Source organism: Phodopus roborovskii, unplaced genomic scaffold (assembly GCF_943737965.1).
Source record: "Phodopus roborovskii unplaced genomic scaffold, PHOROB, whole genome shotgun sequence".
In the NCBI taxonomy this organism is placed as follows: domain Eukaryota; kingdom Metazoa; phylum Chordata; class Mammalia; order Rodentia; family Cricetidae; genus Phodopus; species Phodopus roborovskii.
Genome location: NW_026126423.1, coordinates 3,840,866 through 3,853,941, shown reverse-complemented (window position 1 = coordinate 3,853,941; position 13,076 = coordinate 3,840,866).

Here is a 13,076-nt window from a genome sequence, read left to right as displayed (position 1 = left end):
ATGGGAGAGATACCCAGCCTGTTTATTGGTAGCATGCCATTCAGGTGGCATACCAACTACACTACCAGTCAGAATAACTAAACCCCTTTCTGATTCCCTGCCTCCTAAATTATCTGAGCATTCAGGCAGAAGAAGCAGTCTGTTTGTACACCATTCAAGAAACTTTATCAGGGCAGATTACTTTTAGTAAGACTTTTGAAACAAAACATAGACATTATTTTATTCTGTTATGGATTCTTAGTACATATTCATCACCACATATATGAGATTTTAAATTTCTTTCAAATGTTTCATGTCCCAAGATATTTTTTTTTTATGAGAATGAACTTTTTATGGTTCTTTTCTAAAATCCGGTGATGGAGTGCAGACTGGTATTGTATTCATTCTGTAAACTCCAGGGACTTCATTTTACTGCTACCCATGGAATGGCACCTCCACTTAGCACATTTGGGAGTGATTAGGGAACAAGATCGATGATACCAAAGACATGTTAGGATGTCTGATGGTTGACAGTTGCACATAGCAGCATGATGGATAGCAGAAGCAAACTGCATAAGAAAATCCCTGTCCAAACTGTGTCTCCATAGAGTAAGTGCTAAGCATGCATTTCCTTTGAATTCTTAAGTACTTCCTTAGTTCAGGTTTTACACATTGAATTTCTGATTAACTGCAGAAGTCTACATATTGAAAAGGCTCATTATTTTCCTTTTTGTTTTAGTTTTGCAGTGTAGCCCAGGCTGGTTCAGTACTTGCAGTGAACTTCTGGCTTCTTCCTCCCAGTGTTAGATGTGTAGCATCATGCCCAGCCTGAGAAAGGAAATTCTAAATACAGCTAGAAGCTGTCTTGAGTATACTTGATAAAAAAGATCTTAACACAATTTAACTTAAATTGGAATGTGAGTGATAAATTGTTCCTCACTACAGTAGAGGACAAAAAGCATGGAGAGATGCTGGATGATAAAGAGAAAAGACAAACAGACTGAATGACCACAGCCTTGGTGTTCTATCCTGAGTGACAAGCCCAAATTGGCTGACTGAGAGAGATGGAGAGAAGAGAATGAAACTAGAAAGGAGCATTACTTTTGCTATGGGTGGTTGTCCTGGTTACCTTATTTATTTATTATTTGTTTGTTTGTTTTTGTTTTGTCATCTTGACACAAACTAGAGACATCTGGGAAAATAAAATCTCAACTGAGGGATTGCCTAGCTCAGATTGATCTGTCGGCATTTTCTTTCTTTAAGTCTTGTCTGCTTCAATGTCTGTGTACCACTGTATGCCACTTTAAGAGGCCAGAAGAGGGTGTTGGATCTTCTGGAACTCCAGTGACAGATGGTTGTAAGCTGCCATGTGAGTGCTGGGAACCAAACCATTTATTTTAAAAGAATTATATCACATTACTATTTTCTTCTTTCACATTTAAGTTTTAACAAATGACAATTGCTTATTTATAACCGAAAACATATTTCAGTTAAATACTCTTATAGGACTCTGATCTGTCCTTCTGAAAACTACTAATTATTTCTGTAAATCAAGTACTAGTAGAAACAGACTCTTGACTTTCAATCTTAAAACTTCTAGCTATATGAATTGTCATGGCAATTTTTTTTAACATTATGATAAAAATTAATTGAGGTAATTGTATAAACCTTATGTGCTAATGTTCATATCCAGGCTTTATATCAACACGATAAATACGACTTCTTATTGTATTTACATTTCGTTGCAAACATAGAAAGGCGGGTTTGTGCTCTGTAGAAACTATCAATTCTTTATTATTATTAGTTACTTGAGAGTTGCATTCAGCATCTTGATCATATTTATTGACATTCTCCAACTCTTTACAGGTCCACCCTGCTTTCCCTACCAATCTCTTTTAAAATTAAACCTCAAAAGACCAATATATACTGCTCTCCCCTTCTTATCAGGTAGCAATTGCAAATGTTGTCACAGCTAGGGTTAGGGGTATGTGCCACTCCTTGCTGGGATTTGGTGTGGCTTGGGCTTGCACAGATTTTATGCATGCTTCAGAACTGCCATGAGCTCATATGTGTAGTTGCCATGCTATGTCCAGAAGACAATATTTCTTTGTGGTCATCCTCGTCTTTGGTTCTTGCACTCTTTCTACTCCATTTTCTGCAATAATATCTGAGCCTTGGGAGTGTGTGTGTGTGTGTGTGTGTGTGTGTGTGTGTGTGTGCGTGCGTGCGTGTGTATGTGTGATTCAGAACTGAGAATTCTGAAGTTCTTTTATTCTTTATACTTTGTCTAGTTGTGGGACTGTCTGTTAATCACCATCTACTGCAAAAGAAGATTCTCTGCTGAGGACTGAGAGATGCACTGATCTACGTGTACAATTATAAGTCAGCAGGAATCAGTTTAATTCTATGTCTATTCAGCAGAGTAATAGTAGTAGTTTCTCCTTTAGGGCCTCTGACCTATCTAGCCATAGGTTCTTAGCCCAGGGATGGTGCCAGGTATGGGTATCACTTTGAAAAAATGCAACTTAAATCAAACCAGAAACTTGTTGGTTACTTCCCTGATGTTTGTGTCACTACTGCACTAATCACCATATCTTGCCAGGCCAGTCATTATTGTAGTTCAAGGGTGCACAGTTATAGTTCAAAGGGCAATGGATGATCTCTTGTTTTTCCTCTGCTAGAATGCATAGCACCTTCAAGCAGCATGAAAAATAACCAGTAGGGATGAAGCTTCCAGGTCAGTACCAACTTGATTTCCCCATTTCTATTACCCAAGTATGCAGTGACTTCAGCAATAGAGTCTTATTGCCAAGTTTTGGAGAGAAGTCAAGAGAATTGGCTATAGTGTGCAATGCTTAGGGCCCATTGGACCTCACGATCTTAAAGTAGAGTCCATCAACTGTTACTGTATTCCATTCATGTATGAATCATTAAAAGATAGTGCTTAGCCAAAATGTGTTCTCATTCTTTTTTTGTGTTTGGACCTATCTAGTTGTGTAAGGCACTGAGCTAGTTTGATTTCTTTTTGGGTAATAGGGTTTATTTACATATCCCAGGCTTCTCTTGAACTCATTGTACAACTTCTTGCCTCAATTCCATGTTCTGGGATTATAGGTGTTCATTGTTAAGGCCTGTCACTGTGTTTTTCTGAGAAGATATATCCTTCCCCTAACCATAGGACTTTTGTCCATTTGAGGTATGAAGGGATTCATCATCTTTATTGTTTCTGCTGCACTTAAGGTGAATTTTTGTATAACTATCTAATATATTAATGATATTGAAATGCTGTCCAGTAGCTTTGGCATGACATTCATCTATAATTATTGTGATCAGAATACATAGTTTTGTGGATTTTTGTTAAGTTTATAGCTGAGCTACTCAAATGCATCCAATATATACAAAAAGCAAAATAAAAAATCTGCTTCAATATTAATAAGAAAGTTAAATCCAGGAATTATTTTATTAATCAATAGGTTTTTAAGCTAAGTAGACAACATTACCTTAATGTGTTTTAGAAATCAGAACAGAAACAATGGACTTCATTATGACATTTTCATACATGAATATTGTGTTCTTTGAGTATATTAGATTTCCCATTTCATTTTCATTCCCCCACTTCCTCTACCTGGTTGCCTTCTTCTCAGTAAACTGTTAATTTTTAAATGGATATATGGACAGTTTTGAACATGTTCACATATATTAGCAGAATTGATTAACCTTATGAGAAAGCATTTATTTTACTTAATGAAGGAAATATTTTATTTGAGATGAAGTTTCTCTATGTAGCCTTAGCTCTCCTAAAAGTCCCTATGTAGGCTAGACTGGCCTCAAACTTACCAAAAAAAATGCCTGCCTCTCTCCCCCCAGTGCTGGGATTAAAGGTGTGTGCTGCCATGCCTGGCTGAAGAAGAAAATTTTAATATCAATTATCCATTTTTCTTAAAGAAAACAATGTACCAGGCATCAAATAAATGATGCAAATGTCTTAACTCATTTTATCATCAGAACTTTGAGAAGATAATGGTACTGTTTCCTTGTATATATTATAGGTGATAAGACTGATATTTTGGGAGAGCATGATGTTGGTGAGATCAGAGAAGGAGACTCCCAGATGGCACAGAACCATGGACTTGTAGGTTTAGGCTTTGTTCAACTGAGCACATAACAGAAGCTGATGTTGACTCTGTTGTAAACAAGGAAGTTTGTCAGTGAGAAAAGATGGACATGAAGTAGGCATCAGCAATGACAGACTTGATGTCCCAAGGACACAGCAGAGACCAAAAGAATGGTTCATAGGTACCTCTTCCTCCAACTTGAGGGATTAGGAGGAGTGGGCTTTGCTTCAAGGAAGCATGTCACTTTCACTACAGAGGTGCATGGGTACCTCACTCTTATTTGGGGTGTTGAGAGAGAGACTGATAACTTGGGGACCTAGATGTTGTCATGCATCAAAATATGAGCCAGTAAGTTGGGAATGTGCATGAGCTATAGCAATGTCTGTCCCTCCCATGTTCAAACTATGCAACTGACTACAGCTAGAGTTCTTCCTGCAAGGCTATTTCTCTTTGTCCAAACAAGCCCAATTTTGAAGAATTCGTGGAAGCTTGTTTCCAACTAAACTATGCTGGTGTGCTACAATTTCACCACACAAAGGTTAAACAATTGCTAGGGTTACACATTTAATAACTGATAGGGCCAGTAGTTATACCAAGCTCTACCTAATTGCAGACCTGGGTTATAATTAACCATGGTCCAAAGGGCTTTATTGCCTTTTAATTCCTAGGTCAAGAGAGGGCATTCAGTAAGTAATTCATTCATTCAGCAAAATTTTGAGAATATTATTATTGTGGGATATTACATAATAAAGAATACATCCCTCCTTCTACTTCATTCTGAGAGAAAATTTGGAAAAGGGAGATAAGAAGAGAATCCGTAGGGAAGCTCCTTGGAGAAGGATAACAGGGAGAGGATGGGCAGTTATGAGGAGCCAGCTTTGTCCACGCCATGGTGTATACAGGGGTGAACAATGTCTAGCCTTGCTTCCTCTTGCTTCTGCTCTGGATGGGAGCTCATTTCAGAAATCCCATATGTTTGTGCCAGACTTCATTTGGGACTCATCCTTGGGTATTGACCTTGGTCTTTTGCAGTGGCTCACTGCATATTAAGAATTCATTTATTTGTTCATTCTAAAGCTGGAGCTTTATACTCCACTTGGGGTTCTACAGAAAAAGTACATAGACTATGGATTCTAAACAACAGAAATTTAGTTTTTACTGTTCTGACAGCTGCCAAGCAGCATGGTAGTAGATTTAGTAACTGGTGAAAATCCTGTTTAGGTTCACATAGGGTACCTTCTAACTGTGTTTCACTTGGTGGAGGGGCTAGCTATCTCTCGGAGATTCCACTTACACATTTATCTTCTGTCGTTTAAGACTGAAACTAGGGCCTTGTACATGTAAGGCTCTTGTCTACCAGGAAGTTACAAGCCCCAGCTTATGGTTCCTGTAATGAGGGTACTGCATTCATGAACTATTGGCTCCCATGACCTAATTACCTTTCAGAGACCTCTCCTAATGACATCATCATATAGTTTTAATATTTGAACATGTGAGTTTTGTGAATAAAAATGATCAGCTTATACTGTCCCTTGAGCTTGGGCTGCACACACTGTGGCAATTCTTAGGGAGGTCCATTCTCCATTCATGCCCGTATTTCCTGTGAAAATAATAAACCACAGTTTCTGGAGTAAATTCTCCCTGAAGCATTACAGCTCTGTGGGAGTCTCAGAATCTACATTACTATTCAGCAGGGAGAGCAAATGAATGCATAAGAAATGTGGCTCTTATTTGCTTCCCTATTTTTGCATTAGAAGTGAGACTATTTTAAAAACCATTATATAGTGACCTCCTTTATTCTTTGAACACTTTATAACTTTTAACTTATATGCCAACAATTAAATAGTCTGAATTTTAATTCTCAGTTCTTTGAGATATGAGAGTAATGTCCCATGCAGCAAGCCAGCAGACCATATCTTTTATTGTTCTTGTTTATTGTTGAAACATGCTTCATTAAATAACCCAATTACTCTGGAGGGGAGGATTTAGGGGAGAAGATATGTGCAGGGGAGGGACTGGGAGGAGTGATGATTGGAGAAACTGCAGTTGGGATGCAATTCTTGAGAGGATGTTGCTAATGCTGATGATAATCCCATTTCTCTACTAACACAAGCTAACATGGTTTTGTCTGGCTAATGGGTTTTAGCAGTAATCATCACTTTTTTCTATCTAAAGAATGAAGTTGATATTTTCAATGTTATTATTACCTTGTTATCATAAAGGTATATGGTAAAACTTAGGAAGAAAATTTAAATACATTAATAAAATCGCCTCCATAAATTATTTGACAAATATATAGTGATATGCTCTTTCTCTTTCACTCAGTAGTTCAGATATCTACTGTTTTCTTCCACTGGTCCATAAATTCAATGGTGCTTTAGTTTGACCTGTTCTGATCAGAATCCACATTTCTAGCCAGGAATGTGCATTGAACTAAGAGATGGGAACTGTCTAGTATCACAGAGATGTGCTAACTGTAGTCCTCAGTTGTCTATCAATACATTAAAGCATTGATATTTTCTTCATGCTCTGATATTTTATGATATTTTATAGTTCTCACATTATGCCCGTCTGTAGAAAGCATCTCTTTCTTTTGAAAGAAGAGAAACAATGACACATGCATAATTAGCCCTCAAAAAAGCATTAGGATAAAGATTGCCTCAAGGGAGTGACAACCCAGCTGGTTTTGTCACCTTGGCAAGATATCCAGTCTGCAAATTAATTTATGTTCTATAGCTTTGTGGGTTTACTATCAAAGTCAAGTTCAGTCAGAAGGGTGGTGCATAGCTCTGCCTGAATGTTGAGAAATAAAGTTTGGTCATAGGGAGATTCTAAGAAGCTTGAGCATGGTAAGTTTGCAATATTTCCTTGGTATTACCTGGTAGGCATTAAAAGAAGCGGTTTATGAACACACACATATATTGCTAAGTGCATAAATATAACATGGTCAGTCTGTATAATATCACTTGCATGTTTGTTTTGTAACAATAATTAATGAAAAGAGAGGCCATAAATTTGAAAGAGAGTAAAGGCTAGTATATGAAAGGCTTGGAGAGAGGAAAGGTAAGGGGGAAATGATATAATTATAATCTCAAAAAACTCAAAGAAGTGATGAAGAAAAAAGTTTGACACTCTTATACATTATTTTGAGATGGCCATTAATCATTACTTATGATGACGTGTTAGCTGAATGGTAGTCATGTGTGTTCCAGTATCATGAACCAGTGTTAAGTATAAGCTGGAGGATACAATATAGCATAGATATTTCTTAGTAGTGGAAATGCTGATTGTTACTTAAACCAAATGATTTGAGATGTCTCACCAAATAATGCGAAGAAGCCAATCTCTGAATGGCTGCCTCACTTCTTTTGAGTCATGACGGCTGAGACTGAGGTTCAGAAGGCTGTGAAGGAAGAAAGCTTTGGCCTGGACCCAGATGCACATTCCACATGAAGTTTGTCAGAAAGCGGTACTAGTCTGAATGCAAGGCTCCCTAAAGACTTTGTTAGTCTAGTCTTCCTCACAGGCCCCAAAATATTTTTTAGCAGGGGTTAAGTTTTTTTTTTCCCTTTGAAAAAATTCTTCAAACAGAACCAAAAAAAAAAAAAAAAATTAAATAAATAAAAAAGAAACCACGAAACACAAAAACAAACAAGCAAAAGATCAATAAGAGAAAAAAAATCTGAAACAAAGCAAAATGAAACAAAAAGTCTACAAAAATACCATTGAGTTTATTTTATATTGACAAACTATTCTTGGACATAGGGCCTATCCTGAAGTATGGTTGACAAATTCAGTAAGACCCCATTGGAGAAAGCAGATTTTTCTCTTTGCCAGGGGGATATTAATTGAGATAACTTCTGTTAGGCGAAGGACTACATGTCCACTTCCTCTTCTCAGGGATGAGAACCCATGTGGTTTGAACCTGTGCAGGTCTTATGCATGCTAACGCAGTCTCTATGAATCCATATTAGTAACAGTTTTACAGTGTGTAGCAGGTACTATTCCTTGGAGTCATCCATAATCTCTGGCTCTTATAATCTTTCTGCTTTGTCTGTATAAATCCCTGAGCCTTGAGAAAGGGGGTTTATTAAGGTATCCCATTTAGGAATAAGTGCTTCAAAATTTCCCATTCTCAGCACACTGTTCAGTTGTGGGTCTCTGTGTTGATTCTCCTCTACTTCAAGAAGAAGCTTCTCTACCATGGGTTGAGTGAGAGATTGACCTGTAGATATAGCAGCATGTCCTTAGAAGTCATTTTATTGCTATGATTCTTTAGTAGAATAATATATTGGATGTTCCCCTAGCTCTCTGATCTATCTAGGCTCAGTTTCCTGGCCACTTTAGCAATGTCAAATATGAGTTCCATCCGATACTGGGCCTTAAATCCAAGCAGAAAGTAGTTGTTTACCCCCTTACCATTTGTTTCACCATTATACTAGTATATTTTATAGGCATGCCACTGTGGTAGGTTGCAGGTTTATGGCTGGGTGATATTGATCATTACCTTTCTTCTCCAGTACCCTTTATTGTTTTTGTTGATCTGGAAAAAATGAGTATTAAAGGCTCACTACAACTTGGATTCTAATTGGTAATTATAATAAAAAGCCAGACTCAGATATAGGGGTTAATGCTGAAAGATCAGAGAAGCAGAGTAGCCAGCCACTAGTTCTTATCTCTACTGAATCCTCTAACCAAAGGGGAGATCCTGTCCCTACAAATTCTCAGACTGGATGCTATGAACCTCTGTTTCCTTCTGCCTTACATTCCTCTCTGCACCCAACAATATCACTCCTGTCTTCACCTCTCTGGTGCTGGAATTAAAGGGCATGGGATCTCAAGTTCTGGGCTTAACGGTGTGAGCTCTGTTTCTCTTTGAGACTGATCAATCTAGTGCAGCCCAGGGTGGCCTTGAACTCACAGAGGTCCATCTGCCTCTGTCTCCCAAGTGCTGGGATTAAAGATGTGTGCCACCACTCTCTGGCCTCTGTGGCTAACTAGTGGCTTAGTTCCACACTCTTGAGGCAAGCTTTATTTGTTAGATCGCAAATGAAAAATCAACACAGACTGAGCTATATCACTAATATAATTCATTTGCCCTAATTTGACCAATAACTTGTTTGTTTTTTGGAAAGCACAGAAGCTACATGTAGAATTTGGGGCAGTGTTATTGTAGACTTTTATTTATTTTTTAATGAAATATGATCCTAGGATGCTGGTAGTCATTACAGCCTTTCTTATGTTTCTACTCAGGATGTTATTGCAAATAAAACTTTTCAAATTAATTGAAAACTGTAGCTATACAAGGCAAAACTATAAATACTTATGTTTTTGATCAGTGTTTGCTTTAGGAAACACGTTGGAAATGGCTATACTATCACTGATCTGAGAATGGCAAATGTGGCTCTCACAGGCCTTGCCTTTCTCAAATTCCTTCTACCTTGCTAAAAACTATTATATTACATTCCTGAAGCTGGCCACCAAGATCTAATCCCTCATTTGGCTACTTCCTCCCCTTGAGGCTGACTACCAAGGTCCAGCTATCCAAGTAGTTAAATCCAGCAATCAAAAGCTCATTTGTGACTACCCTAATTGATCTGTCTAATGAAAATTAACCAACGCATGCCAGGCAGTGGTGGCACATACCTTTAATCTCAGCACTCAGGAGGCAGAATTTGGTCGTTTGAGGACAGCCTGGTCTACAGAGAGAGTTCCACGAGAGCCAGGGCTACACAGAGAAACCTTGTCTTGAAAAACAAACAAACAAACAAACATTAAACAACTCATTTTAACTTAGGATTTTCCCCTTTATCTTTATAAACTGCCATTTGCCTATGGACCATGTTTGTATCCTCTCTATTTGGAGGCAGTCCTTTGTCCCTCTGGGACAAATATTCCTTCCGTTCTCCCTTGTTTACTTCCCTGTCTACTTCATCCTCCATCTCCTGTTTTTGTTTCTTATTCCCTGCCCTTTGTCCCTCTGGAACAAATAAATGTCCTTTGTGGGGAGAACTTAGTCTTGGCCTGTCTTGTGCAGAAACTGTTCCTTTCAGTCACCCCCAAGGAACATGTGAAAATTAAGAAATTCATACCTGTGACTGTAAGGGATAGGTTTAGCCATCACAACAGCTAATGATGCGAGGGAAAGATAATGTGTGTAAATCCATTTTAAATGGAAGTGTTGAATCCTAGGTCTGAACTTGCTTTGCAATCACTGGAAAATAAAGTGAAAGACATGGCTATCATTTGTTATAATTGGCTGTCTTAGTCAGTCTTCTATTTCTGTGAAGAGACACGACGACCAAGGAAACTCTTATAAAGGAAAACATTTAATTGGGGCTTCCTTGCAGTTTCAGAAATTTAGTCTAATGTCATCATGGCAGTAAGCAAGATGGCATGCAGACAGACATGTTGTAGGAGAAGTAGTTGAACGTTCTACATCTTGATCCATAGGCATCAGGATGAGAGAGCTTATAGGCCTGGCTTGGGTTTCTGAAACCTCAAAGCCTAACTCAGTTCACACATCCTCTAACAAAGCCACATCTAAATAAGACCACACCTCCTAATCCTTACAAATAGCCACCCACTAAAGACTCAAATATATGAGCCTGTAGGGTCCATTTTTATTCAAACCACCATATTGGGGAAAAAATAGCTGCAATAAAAAACCAAATGAACGGTAAATTTTCACAGAGCTCTATAGCAGCTTAGCTTGCTTATTTGAGTAAATAAAACACTAATTAAAACATATTGACCTTTTTGTGGTTAAAGAAATCATGCCTTATATTTTTAGTAGTAAGTCTAGCCTTTAATGGCTGAGCTATCAGTCTACCAAAAGATCCAGCAATTCTACTCTTAGGCATATACCCAAAAGATGCACATACAATAATGTTCATAGCAGCATTGCTTGTAATAACCAGAACCTGGAAGCAACCTAGATGCCCCTCAAGAGAATAATGGATAAAGAAAATGTGGTACATTTACACAATGGAGTACTACTCAGCCAAAAAAAAAAAAAAAAAAACAAAACAAAAAAAACAATGGAATCTTGAAATTCACAGGCAAATGGATGGAACTAGAAGAAATCATCCTGAGTGTGGTAACCCAGTCACAAAAAGACAGAGACAAACATGGTATGTACTCAGTCATATATGAGTTTTAGCATAGAACAAAGAATCACCAGTCTACAATCCACACTGCCAGAGAATCTAGGAAACAACAAGGGTCCTAGGAGACACACCTGAACAAATTAGGAACATGGGGGAGGGGACAGAGAGAGTTAGAAGAAAGAGAAGGGGAGACGAGGAGGGGAGAGGAGGACATGGAAAGATTAGAGGAGAGCAAGGTATCACAATAGAGGAGCCATTATAGGTTTAAAGAGAAATCTGGCACTAGGGAAATATCCAGGAATCTACAAGGATGACTGCAACTAACAATCTAAGCATTAGTGGAGAGACTACCTTAAATGTTCTTCCCCAACAATGAGATTGATGACTACCTTACATGCCATCCTAAAGCCTTCATCCATTAGCTGATGGAAGCAGAAGTAGACACCCACAGCTAAATACTAAGCAGAACTCTCGGAATTCAGTTGCAGACAGGGAATAGTGATGAGCAAAGGGGTCAAGACCAGTCTTGAGAAACCCATAGAAACTGTTGACCTGAACAAGGGGGAGCTCATGGACTCCAGTCTGATAGCTGAAAAACCATCATAGGACCCACCCATACTCCATGAACGCGGGTGTCAGTTAGGAGGCTTTGGCAATTTATGGGGGCCTTTAGTAGTGGATCAGTACTTATCCCTAGTATACCAATGGACTTTGGGAGCCTTCCACATAGAGGGATACTCTATTAGCCTAGACACATGGGGGAGGGCCTAAGCCCTGCTCCAAATGATATGACAGACTTTGAAAATCCCCCATGGAAGGATCACCCTCCCTGGAGAGCAGAAAGAGGATGCATAGGGGGTTGGTACAAGGCAGGAGAGGAGGGAGAGGGAACTGGGATTGACATGTAAAACAACCTTGATTCTAATTTAAATTAAAAAAAAAAGGAAAAAAAATTCATGCTACATTTCTGTACCTCTTTTAAAAATATTTTATTGATTTGTTTGTTTATTTAACATAAATGAGCATTTACATGAGATATATATATATATCTCATGTACATGCCTGGTTACTCACAGAGGCCTGAAGAAAGCATTGATTTCCTTAGAACTGGAGTTACTGATAACTATGCACTGTCATGTGGGTGCTGGGGACCAAACCCAGGTCTTGTGCAAGAGCAGCAAGTACACTTAATTACTGAGGCATCTCTCTAGCTCTTCCTGTATATCTTGATTAGCAATGAATTTCATTGGTAAATTGGAAATTTAAGGATAACAATTAAGCTGAAAATTCCTAAGAATACTACTTTGATTATTATCACCCAAATAAGTAGAAAGAAAGTTTATTTACTGGGCACTTATGTAAGTATCTGAAGACATTTATCTGTTGGGAAGAATTGTTATTTTCTGCTAAGAAAATGGACTCAAAGCAATTAATCCTGCATAGTATGTGGAGCTCAAAAATTACTTTCTCTTTATTGTTTGCAAAGTTATAGGTCATATTGGGATATTATAAATAGTGTAAAGTTGCAGAATTGTAAGTAGTGTGGGAGCAGTAAGTCATAAGGAAAATGAGATTCAGTACAGCAAAGAGTTAAAAAGAAAACAAACATTTAATACTACAGAAATTCCTCTGATTGTTCCTCAGTAACTCTTGCAGGGGTAGATAGGTTTTAATGTTTTTATGTGCCACAGAAGTTGTGATATAATGCCTGGCAATTAGCATAAGCTGGAAGCCAAATAGCTGGAAAAACATGTTCCAGGACATTGCAGATCAAATCATATTTCTATAAAAGGAACCCGCTGGATGTTTCACTGATGGAACATCAAGCATAAGGAAATATTTAATGGATTTTAATCATTATCTAAACACAGAC